Source organism: Chinchilla lanigera, unplaced genomic scaffold (assembly GCF_000276665.1).
Source record: "Chinchilla lanigera isolate Chin_1 unplaced genomic scaffold, ChiLan1.0 scaffold00013, whole genome shotgun sequence".
Lineage (NCBI taxonomy): Eukaryota > Metazoa > Chordata > Mammalia > Rodentia > Chinchillidae > Chinchilla > Chinchilla lanigera.
The window spans coordinates 10,446,859-10,459,784 of NW_004955414.1; positions in this window are offsets into that span (position 1 = coordinate 10,446,859).

The window sequence follows — 12,926 nt, forward strand, 5'->3', positions numbered from 1 at the left end:
AAAAGCAAGGCAAAATTTTTATGGGAATATGCAACATACTAGAATGCAAAGTGTGGGGACTGAGTGGTTTAAAATCCGATGTCATTAACCTTAATGATATTCAACTGCTTCATAATATGGCAATTTTTAAAAGTTTCTTTTTTGGATAATTTCCATTTAGAGAAAAAATTTATAAACCATTGCTTTAAGCAATGGTAAACTATTTATTTACAACTGGAAGATATGCCTGAACAGAACTTTTGTTATAAGAATATAATTTCACTGGTTGGGTATGGATCTATCAGATGAAAATTTAATTTCTTTAGGTGTGAACATTGTTTTAGAAGTTATATTGGCAATCCAAGGAGATATGCTAAGATTCTCAGTTATGACAACAAAGAACTAGTTTTTGAAGAACAACTACTTAAAGAGAATGCATAATTATAAACAGATAATAAAGAGGTAGACTTACTGTTTTGGGGACACTAACAAATAGATGGGAAGTAGGGATGAGAAAGAAACTGTTAGAAATATCACATTTCTGTCTTGAAACAGTATATGATACCTCTATAATATATATATATATATTCATATTTTCAGGAAAAGATGAGAACTTCACTTTAAGTGTGAGTTTGTGATGCTAAGATGATATTCAATTATACATTCCTAGGATGTAAGTGAATAGCCAGCTCTGGATCTAAGAAGAAAGATCCACTCTAACATTCAAATTTCAGAGCTATATATGCGGTTGAGAATGCTCAAAAAGAGGAGAGAGAGAGAGAAAGCCATAAAGATATTCTGGAGAACAAAAACCAGTATTTAAAAAGATGTTAAGAGGACAAAGATGCCATAGAAATCTTTTTATTTTTAATTTATGTGATAAGGTGATATGACTTGGTATGACTCATTTGTTGAGTAGCACCAAACCATGGATAACTTCTGTAGGCCTAGTCCTTCTTGGTCAAATTCCTATACATTTTTGTAAACTATACAACAATACTGTTCCCAATTACATATCAAATGCATTAATGTTTTAAAATTTAGAGTGCCTGAGATCAATAACACTAAATTAGATGAATCAAGCCATTAGGAAGAAGGAAGAGAGGGAGGAAAAGAGAGACAGAAACGGGTGGTAAAGGCAACACGCTTAGTCACTTGTGTAATCCACTGGCAGAAGTATATCATAATCCCACTCCTAATGGGATAGGAATGTAATTTAATATTAAACTCAGAGATGAAATATTTAAGATAAAATAGTCACTTAATCTCTAAAAGACCATATAAGACTAAATAGTATATTCAATACGGCATAAAGTATAAAACTTACTAAAGATTAGGAGACTAAGAAATGAGCATAAATCAGTATTACTGGCAGGGAATAGTTGTATAAAGCAGAAGATTTCAACGGGGCATCACACAAAACTGAAATTTCATTAAGCAGAAGTGGCATGAGTGAATTCACTCCCAGCTTCCCTTCCAATTCAAAGGGTTTTTGTCTTCCAGGTAGCTGATCCCATGTTTATAGAAGCACTGCCTGCGGGCACAAACTTAATTCAGTATCTTTCCCTTTCCTTTATCTCTTAAAGTTGGGTGTGAGAGAAACTGCCTGAGCATCATAAATCTCTGCAATGTTTTGTGCTGTCCTGGATGCTTGGCTCCAAGTAGGCAGTTTATGAGTTGTGATGACTTACAGTTTTAATTTTTCCTACAAATGATTATAGACATTATGCAGGTCCTTATTTGCAGATAAAACACCAGATAAAGAAGTAAACAGGGGGCCGCAGATACAGCTCAGCGGCACAAGCACCTGCCTGACAAGCGCAAAGTCCTGAGTTCAATTCCTGGTACCAAAAAAAAAAAAAAAAAGTAAACAGGTAAATAATTCTATCAATATGTAAATAATCATAATTTAGAAATTAGAATACAATCATTTCAGACCAGTAAATTTTTTTTTTGTTTTTTTTTTTTCTCGTTTTTTTTCCAGTACCGGGAATCGAACTTATGACCTCGCGCTTATCAGGCAGGCGCTGTGCGGCTGAGCTCAATTCCCAGCCCCTCAGACAAGTAAATTTGAAGAAATATGTTTTTAACCTTTTATTCTGAGGTTGTTTGTAAACAATTGTTTCATAATTTATAAATTTGTAGAGCTAAGTAGTTGAGAATATATGGAGATTATTTTGTTATGCATTAGAATATAATTATTATATTACTGTCCACGCACAGTTCTTATGCATTAGACTGCATCTACTAGCTTACTGTCTAAAACATTAACTCCTAATCTTTGTGAAAGTTTCAAATAAAGGTTTCTATCTCATCATATTATCAAAAAGGTACAATAAAAATATAGCATAGTAGAGATGAAAGATATTTTAAAGCTGACCTGATAGGCCCATAGTGAAGTATTTTGGTTAAATTTATAGCAATAGCAGAGTTGAAAGTAAAACCTATGATTAAATTTCTTACTTTTGCCTGAGTACAACGTGCTGTCTATGCTAACACACATTATGTTGACTCAATGTTAAAACAATATGTTTGCTTGTCTTACTTTAAACCTATCTTTAAAAATAAAATGTTAAAAAAGATTATTAGGCTACTCTTGAAGGAATACAGTGAATCTATGCATATCCATCAGTTTATGTGATAACATACTTTATTAATGGTTGAAATTAATTGGAAATATTGGGTCTATACATTGTGGTGATTTTCATATTTTTGAAAAGACATTTTTCCAACTAATTTGTTGTAGGAAAATTTTATCAGACAAGAATTGAGAGAATCTATATCATCATTATAAGCCTTAGTGTAAGCATCATCACAAACTTGCCACCTCAATACATTGCTAGGTCTATTTTATATCTACATTTTGAAACAAGCATGTTCATATCACTTTCAACTACAAAATGAGAATAGCCACAGCACTTATTTCAGAGCTGGCCTTAGGAGCGTAAGCTTGTTTCTATTCTTTATCTCCTCCCAGGTTCTGCAGCATCCACCTGATTTGCTTTTCATCTGCAGCTCCAGCCCTTTGAAAGGCTCTTGAAGGGCCTAATTCCCTGTGTTATATTCCTCCCTGCCTAACAATATTTACTTTTATTTCTGTCTGTCCCTCTCCTCTCAGGTTGGTATATTTAATTACGGGTTTTGTCACTGATCTTAGGTTGACATTCTGTGAAGTTAAGAACAGATATGAAGTATATTTTCTTGTCTAAAGTTCTATAAAGACCTGACACAGACACCAGAATTACATAGTCCATTCAAACCACAATATATATCCAAGTGTGTATACATGTGTGTCTTTCTTTGTTTCAGTATATGTATTGTTTGGGTTTCATTGACCTTTTTGGATGTAGAGGTGGTGTCTTTGAAAATTTGGGAAAGTTGGGGGCCTTTAGCTGCAAGTTTCTCCTGCACCATTCTTTTCATCCTGTCCTTCAAAGATTCTAATTGTGCTCATTTAATCTAATCTATCGTACCACTCTGAGACTGCATTCATTGGTTCTTTAGCGTTTACTTGGTATTCCTCAGTCTACTAATTTCTATGAATTTACCAGTAAGCATGATGCCTCTTCTATTTATGTTTTTCTTCTATCAACAAATGATTTATTTTTGGTTATGTTTTTCCATTCTAGGTTTTCCATTTTATTCCCTTTGCAGTTTTTATTTCTATGTGAAAATTCCTTATCATCTCATTCTGTTTTCTTTACCTTCATGAACAGACTTCTCTTCATGATTCAGATCAACACAGCTTTAGCATTCTTTTCTGCTATAGTATCTGCCTTATCTTGGATTTGGTTTACTTCTGACTGATTCAATTTTGTCTTGAATATAATCATAATTTCCTGTCTGACATGTTTAACTATTTTGATGGGGTAGTGGATGCTGTGAATGATATGTTGTAAAAGATCTGGTCTGTGGTGTTTTCTATTTCAGAGAGTAGAAAATATGACTAATGTCAAATTCTAAGCTTGTTCTTTTGAAGAAAGCATCATCTAAAATATCTGCTTCAACTTTCAGTTAGTGCATTCTTACTGAAATGTATGAAATGTGGATTGAATATATGTACTGAAATCATCAGCCAAATTTGTATGAATATTATGTGCAAATTTTGGAACTTTTTCATGCACATAATGCCCTCAGTTGTCTGTCTAACTTTATGGCTCTTTTCTCTTTCGGGAATTGGTACCTGACATCTTAAAAAAGGAAATCTGATTTTTGTCGACCTAAATTTTGAGGACTAAATCCTCAAAGAATAGCAATGTCCTAATTTATTCATGTTGCTATATTGAAATACATTAGATCTAAGATCAAAGTGCTGGCAAAGTTAGTGTTGGTTAGGGGCAATTTCCCTCCTTTGTAGAGGAGGAATTCTGGGACCTTCATATGACAGATGGAGGAATGAATTCCTTAGTATTCTTTTATAAGGTTACTAACTCAACCTCTGAGGGTGTTTTCTTCATGATCAAATATGTATCAGTTAAATAAAATGACCTTTTCCCATTTTTAAGTGCAATCACCATTTGAAGTTACCTTTGGGTTCCATATATTTATGTGTCCAGAAGCAAAGCATTTGTTCTCAGTGTATGTTTAAGAAGTGTTCATAGTCTCATTTTTTTTTGGTTCAGAATGTTTCTGTTGTTACAGTTGACTTTTGGTTGGTTTCTTGTCTTGTTTTTCTAGGACAAGATCTTGCTACACAGTCTTGGATACCCTCAAGTTCACAGTCCTCCTGCCTCAGCCACCAGCTTACTGGTATGATAGAATTACAGGCATGCAACATCATGCCTAATCAGATTTTTTTTTAAACCACGACATCCTAGGAGATTTTTCCTCTTAACAAATGAAACCTAAAAATCCATGAACACTGGCTGTAAAACACCCGTTCTTGCCAAGCAATTGTATAGGAAATCCAAATAGAACAATTCAGTTTATTTTACCCATATACTAATTTTAGAATTATATACATAAGATATTTAATCTATTGTGACTTTTGTTAGAATCCATTAGATGCTATGCTCATGAGAATAGTTTATAAATGCACATCCACATGCCCATTTCCTGCTAGAAATTTCCATGTAGAAGTCAGTTTGTCTCTTAGATCTAACTATATTTAAACCAAGCTCATCAAGTTCCTCCGAACAACTTGAAATTTTAATTTTATGAAAGTTTTTAAAATACTGGGATCACTGAAAATTTTAGTGTCTTTTTCATGTGTTGATCCCATTACATATACTTCTGCCTTTATTTGAGACAATTGGAGAGTACTGATGAACTACTGACAGATGAATGATACATGCTTTATAGTTAATGGTATATAAATATATAATAGTGTAATATATTATATACCAGATATGATAAATAATAATCTATTTGCTTCCTGATTAATATTAATCCCTCATTTCTTACTTCTTTCTTTCATTTTGAAAAATTCTCTGCCTGAAATGCCTTCTCCATCTTATCTTCATTTATTTTTCCTATTATTTTGATACAATACTCTTTAAATTTTAAACAATATTTCACATTTCCTGGATGTAGTAGTGCCTGCTGGTCTCCAGAGATTAAAGTAGACTAATATATGGGATATAAGTGCAGGAAATCTGGGTGTGATGGTGCATGCCTGTAATATCAGCACTCGGAAGGCTGAGGCAGGAGGACCGTTGTGAGTTTGAGACCAACCTGGGCTACAAAGTGAGCTCAAAGCCAATCTGAACTCCATAGCCAGACCCTGTCTCAAAAGAAGCACCAAAAAAAAAAAAAAAAGTGCAGGAAAATATTGCTATGACAATTTTCCTTGTCTTCAATAGAAAACTTGCTACAATTTAGTTTTCCTACTTTCATATATGGGACATTATTAATTTTTGGACAGATTTTTAAAGAACATGTAGCATCTGTGTCAGAAATAGAAATTTTATTCATACTGGACAGGGAAAATCAGTTGACAAGTCCTCTAGTCTAGCTAGCGCTGACACATTTTTAAAGCTCTTTCTGTTAAAGAATGAATTCCTATTGAAGAGGTCAGTCATGGAGCTGGAAATTCTACTGTCAGAACACACTGTTTAGTAATGACTCAAAAATGATAATATTGAAAAGGAAATGGCTATGGAAATAACATTCCTAATAATATTTGAAATGGTGAATTTATGACCTTAGTCTACAGTTTTAATTTTTAGAAAAAGTAAGATAAAAGCAAGACAAAAAGACACTTGTCACAAATGATGAATTGAATGTCTTGAAAATAGAAGTAGAAGAAAAGAAATATGTCAAATTTCCAGCAAAATTTAGCACTCTGTACAGTTCTGTAAAGCACCCTCACAGAGAACATGTCTACTGTTTTTGGCTTCTTGTGATACAGTAATAATAGAGGTTTCTTGCTGGCAGATTGCAAAAGTCATCAACATGTGACTTCTCATTTGGGGAAATGATGCTCAGTGTTGTGCTTTGAACATATGAATTTGGAAGATCACATGCTGCTTGCAACAAAGCACCACAGACAGACTCCTGATTCTTCTTCAACTGGCTTCATTCATGTTACTTTATATAGTTCTTCCAACATTCACCTGGGAGATTTTCCTTCCAAATGAAAAGTTCTGTCAGGTCATTCACACAATAGAATCCATCAAGGTTCTTAGAGAATCCTGAGTACTGTAGATTAATCCAATTTCTTTTCTGAACAAAAGTTCAGAATTTATTTCCACTGATTCAAGTTATCACTAGACAATGCTACTCAAGTATATATCTTAATGATGCATTAGTCTCTGGAATTTTCAGTCAGGACATGTGGGGTAATCAAAAGCTAGGAGAGGTCTTTCCATCTACAATTTATATATATTTGAAGTTGAGTTTATAAGGGTCATATTTATAGCCATGATTTTGAAAGCATATTTAAAAGGAGATAATTAAGCAAGAACAAAAATAAGATGACAATAACTAAATCCCAGTTTTAATCTCAGAAGAATCCCAAGGTGCCACCATTCATTTTTATTTAAAAAACTGTGAATGTCTTTAGTGCATTCCCAAGTAATTACTTTATTTGTATAAATTAATTTTGTATGCAACTTAGTATTATGACTGATGGCTTTTCAGCTGTCCTACACTGCTCCCTTCCACAGTTACATTCTCTGTCTGCCTTCTAAAATAATAACTTGAAGATAGTCACGAGGTGCCCTTACTTTACTTTGTTAGAAAAATAGTGATAAGAAACACTTCCCTGCCACTTTAATAACTCCTGATTCTTTTTACTTTTATCCAGATTCTTTCTTGTGTTCACAATGCAGTTATTTCCAGCAGTCATCTCAATGATTCTCTCTTTACGGCATTAGACAGATATTTTATTGGCTCCCACAAATGCAGAATTGAAAATGAAAAGATAATCATATATTTGCCCTGTTTTGTGGATGTTTGTAGTCACCAAAATATATTAAACACATATTTATCTCTTTTTTATTATTTTAAAAATAAAAGGTGAAAAATACTAACAGACAGACAACATTTTACAAATTAGCAAAGGATCAGTACAGACAGTACAGAGTTACAAACAGAGTGGTAGGGAATTAACAGTGCTTGTTGTATTACATATTGATATCTTCAAATTGGTTTCTCATGAAAACAGATATAGACATACAAAGCTGATCAACCAAGGACTCATTGACAGTTTCTTTCAGCAAGGAAATACAAGACAGTAGAACAGCCATGTTAACTATCCTGCATATACATACATACAAACTTTCTCCTTCTTTCCCTTCTCTTTTCCCATATCCCAGTTACCCTTTACCTTTGAGTGCTTTCCTATCAATTCACAATGTCTATCATATCTCCTAGTTTAAATTAACTCTTTCAGGCTTTACACTAGAGAAACAATGTGGTGCTTGCACATGTATGTTTGATTTATTTCACTTATGAGTATGGTCTCTAGTTGTGACCATTTACCTATAAAAGCCTCGAGTTTATCTTTCTTTACAGATGAGTAATATTCCATTATATAAAAGTACCACAATTTTCTTATCCAAAACTCAGTGGACGGACATTTGGGTTGCTTCCACATTTTAGCAATTACAAATTGTGCTGCTATGAACATAGGTGCACATACATCCCTGTGATATGATGTTTTTAGATCTTCTGGGAAAATACCCAGCAGGGGGATAGCTGGGTTGAATGGGACCTCTAGGCCTAGTTTTCTGAGGAATCTCCAAACTAATTTCCACAGTGGTTTCATCAGTCTGCATTCCCACCAGCAGTGGACAAGGGTTTCTATTTCTCCACAGCTGTGCCAGCATTTGTTCTCGTTTAACTTCTTAATGCTAGCCATTCTTACTGGGGTAAGGTGGAATCTCAATGTTGTTTTAATTTGTATTTCTTGAATGACTAATGACGTTAAACATTTTCTCATGTATTTATTTGCCATTTGTATCTCCTTGTGTGAGAAGTGTGTATTCATCTCAGCTGCCCATTTTTGGATTGGGTCTTTGAATTTGGAGGGCCTGATATTTTTTAATTCTTTATATTAAACACATATTTATCTTAATCATTTTATATGCCAAGGTGGATGTCCCATAACTTTCTTAAATACAAATACTTGTGAATTAATACATTTTCTCCACTTCTGTTTTACTTCTCTGCTTCTGATTTTAGTTAATTGTAAATTTGAAGGGTTGGTTTTCCAATCTGAAAACTTTATTGACTATTAGACTCTCTTTTTATTGCTGTTCACTTTTTCTCACAATTATATATCTAGGCTGTTCCTCTTCAAGAGTAGATTCTCTCAGAGATCCTTATGAAAACCTGTATCAGCTCTGTCTGGACATTTACAAAGGCTTCTTCACAGTCTTACCAACTTGCTTCTATTCCAGTTTATCTATCACAAGATGTCCTAGATAACATATAATACAATAATGTGATTCTATGATTTTCCTCTTCAATAATCTGTAATGGCTTTCCTCTCTTCACAAACTAAAACCCAGAATGTTTATAATATTTACACAGATCTTTGAAACTAGCCTGGGAGTTTGCACTAAAGTTCTGGCATTTTCCCTTTCAAAACTCATAATCTAAGTATACATTTTTATTGTAGTTTTTTATTTATACTACATAATATCACAGTGACAAGGTGTTGTTCGTATTGCCTTTTCCTAGAGTATCCTCCAATTTTTCATATAAACTCTGACATACACTTCAGTCCTACATTGTATAAATATTTCCCAATGTCCCTAACATATATAAATGCTTTATTTGAGTTGCTACTAACTTTATCCATACCAGCACTAGTTGCCAAACAACTAGTCCTTCTGTACCACACTTTATAGACAGTCAGCTTATGCACACCTATGTATGATTAGTCTTTTGTCCCAGAAATGTATTCACAGCATTTTTCCATGTGGCATTGGTAAAATGTATTCAGGCATTTCACCAAAGGTGGTGTAATCAGAAGCTGGGATAAGAAATATCTGCTTTTATTACTTGATTTTCACAAAAAAATAGGAATCTATCTTTTATCAACACATACCCAATTATCAGCTTATGCTCAATTAAAATAAATTTTTAGTAAGGATTTCATAAGTACAATAACAAGTATTTATGTCATGAAACACTTAATGAATACTCTCAGGCTCTTAGTTTTATAAGAGATTGAAAATATGTCACTTTTACCAGTAGGGTTGATGTTACTCATTCAACAGAAATGAAAGTGTGGAGCTGGGGCAGAAGTTCTTCTCAGCTCTCAGATGCAAATATTACATTTATTTGATATCTCCTCTGTGCCATCTCTCCTGGAAACATTAGTAAGATGTGGAAGAATGAACAAAGTGGTCAAGTAAGGAACATATTTACCTTTATAAGAATTGTTAAACTTCATAGACAATAATACTAGTAGCTACTATTCCTATCCGTTTACACATTAAATACATATGAAAGGTTTTATACATACTTAATAACTTAATAGAAAGCCTGAAAAACATGTTATTACCTCAGATTTTATCAATAAAGAAACTGGTTCTCATGACACTTGAGTAATCTCATCATAGTTATACATTAAAAGATACAGGCATGTGTTATCTCAAAGCAAAATGCATGGCTTTTAAAATTTTATTACAAGACTTCAACCATTCAGCTATATTGCATGTGGAAAAAAATCGAGGGAAAATAAAGGTTATCAGGTTGATAGGGTTTGAGGAGAAATGACAGTAAAATATTAACAAGAGATGCATGTGAGTTGCTCGTTATAGATCATGAAAATGGCAGACATTTGAGTAAGTACATATTAAAACTATTAACTATATATTGTGTTCTTTTAATAAGGTAATTCTTTCATCAACTTCAGATACATTTTTCCTACTGGCTTTTTCTTTATTGTGCATGTAATCTGTTCACAGCTTCTCTTTCTATTCACATATCACTGAGTCCTTGATGAAAGTCTTTGGATTCAAAATACACCTTTAGAACTGCTTGTTATGAAACTATTTAAAACCATTCTTTGTCAGGCAAATGGACAATGCAATCCCGCTATCTTTGAGAGAAAGACTTTACATATCAAAAATAGTCTCTAAGAATATAGTCAAGGAGAAGAATCACTTTGAAAATGCAGCAGGCTGTATTCATCAAAGCACAGGCCAAAGATAGTTTCATTTGATTTTAGGACAACTGAATTAATGGTAGTTTCATTAGATGGTAACATGTGAAAACTGCAAGATATGATCAACCATGCAACCCCAGGGAGTAGCAGTAAGTGTATCAGACTTATTTAGAAGAAAATCTTAACTAGTTGTATAACACAATGAAATAATTCAGTGTCCTTGAGCTCCATTTCTTCTACAGTAATGTTAAAGGATTTTAGTTCTTTTCTTTCTCTTGTTTCCTTCTACTTTTACTGCAACTATCCATGGGAGACTTAGAAAAGCATATATATTTACAGTTGGGCCTATATAAATTATGGAATGAAAATGACATTTAGGAGGCAAAATTAGTATGATTTCATCTTAATTAAACCATCATCTTAATCTTAATAGTTATTTTTCTACTATCAAATAACTACAGATTTTCCTGTATTTTCATAATTTTCAAACTGTATAACTGAAATATGCTTATTTTTCTAAATTATAAAATGCTATTTTTCTACTGAATTATATTTAAAATACAAGTTATAAAAATAATTTCATATTTGAACACTTAGAGCAAGACATGGTCTCTTTTCTTTGCATATAGCCTAACGAAGTCATTTATCAAAGTGTACATTAAAACAATCCTGTACCTCTTATATGTCAGTGACTGTATCTGCTGTGTGTCTCATTTTATAGGTGACACAAAAGAAACTTGCATAAGTTTCTGTTTTGCAAAAATGAATTAGTCCTCAAGATATGTTCCATGGCATGTACTAAAAGCCAAAAATGCTACATTGTTCACTTAAAAATGAAGAGCCTAGGTCTGGGAATATAGCTCAGTGGTACAAGTGCCTGACTGGCAAATGCAAGGTCTTGAGTTTAATTCCCAGTATGAAAAAAAAATAAGAGCACAGATATCATGTTAAATATTCCTAACACAAACACACACATACACAGACAGACACACAGAAGAACACAAGGAAATTTTGGGGGCTAAGTGAAATGATAACACTTCTATGAATATATGCATTGTATATTTCCAAACCTATCAAATTTTATACATTACACATGTCCAATTTTTGTATACCATTTATATGTCAGTAAAGATGCTAAAACACTCAAGTCGCAGCAAATAAAAATGAAGACTTTAGGAAAGTAGAGTCTTTCATTTCTTCCCACACCTTACCACCAACACATTAGTATAGTAATGGATTTCAGCTGAAAGCACTATAAGACATCACGTAAGAAGGACTAGATTTTTAGAAAAACAGAAAGACAACTGTATGTAGGGGACACTTGGAGAATGCTTCACTCAATGTTAGCACAATTACACTTTCTTTCCAGTCTAATATGGATAATTCTATAAGACAGACCATATTCTGGATCATAAAATGCAGTTTAACAAAGTAAAGAACTGAAGTTATGCTCTCTCCAGTGGACTGAATTGTGGCTCTCAAATGCAGAGATTGAAGAAGACAGCTATTTGCAATCTAGGACAACAGACTCCAGGAAAACTGGGCTATGTTGCCATGCTGAATTTTGGCTTCCAGCCTCCAGAATTGTGAGGGAAAAAATGTCCTTATATTTAAGCTACACAGCCTATGGTATTTTGTTAGGGAAATTTCAACAGATCTTATACTCTCAGACACAAGGAAATAAACTAGAGATCAATAAGAAAAAATGATAGCTAGAAAACCCCAAAATATATGAATATTGAAAATATATTCAGAATAATACATATGTCAAGAACAGAGGACTTTAAAAATATTTAGAGTAATGTAATCTCTCTTTTTTGTTTGTGGTAATAAAAATGATACAGCTAATTTGGTAAACAGTTTGTTCATTTACTGTAAAAGTATACATATACTTACTATGTAATCCAGCAATCACAATCCTTCATATTCACCCAAAAAGTTAAAAGTTTGTATCAAAATGAAGCCTTGCACAGAAGTTCAAAGCATCTTTATTCCACACTCCAAAAATTTGGAAGTTATAAACTGTCTTTTGCTATACACAGACAATAAAATATTATTCAACAAAAAAAGAGCAAAAAATAGAGCCATGAAAAAAATAAATGAAGCTTAAATGCCAATTAAAAAGTGAAAAGTGAATATTGTATGATTAAAACTATTGAATTCTGGAAAATTAAAAGTTACAGAATCAGCAGAAATAAGTGTTTGACATGTGTTGAGGAAATTAACAGTAGTTATTATATTTCATATTGCTATCTTTGAAATAGTTGCTCAGATTACTTACCAAATACAGGCATGAGAAATTGATGAAAAAATATAAGTATTAATTGTTCATTTCAATGAACTAATGGAAATTATTAGTACATTTTAAATCTCAATTTTTTAAAAA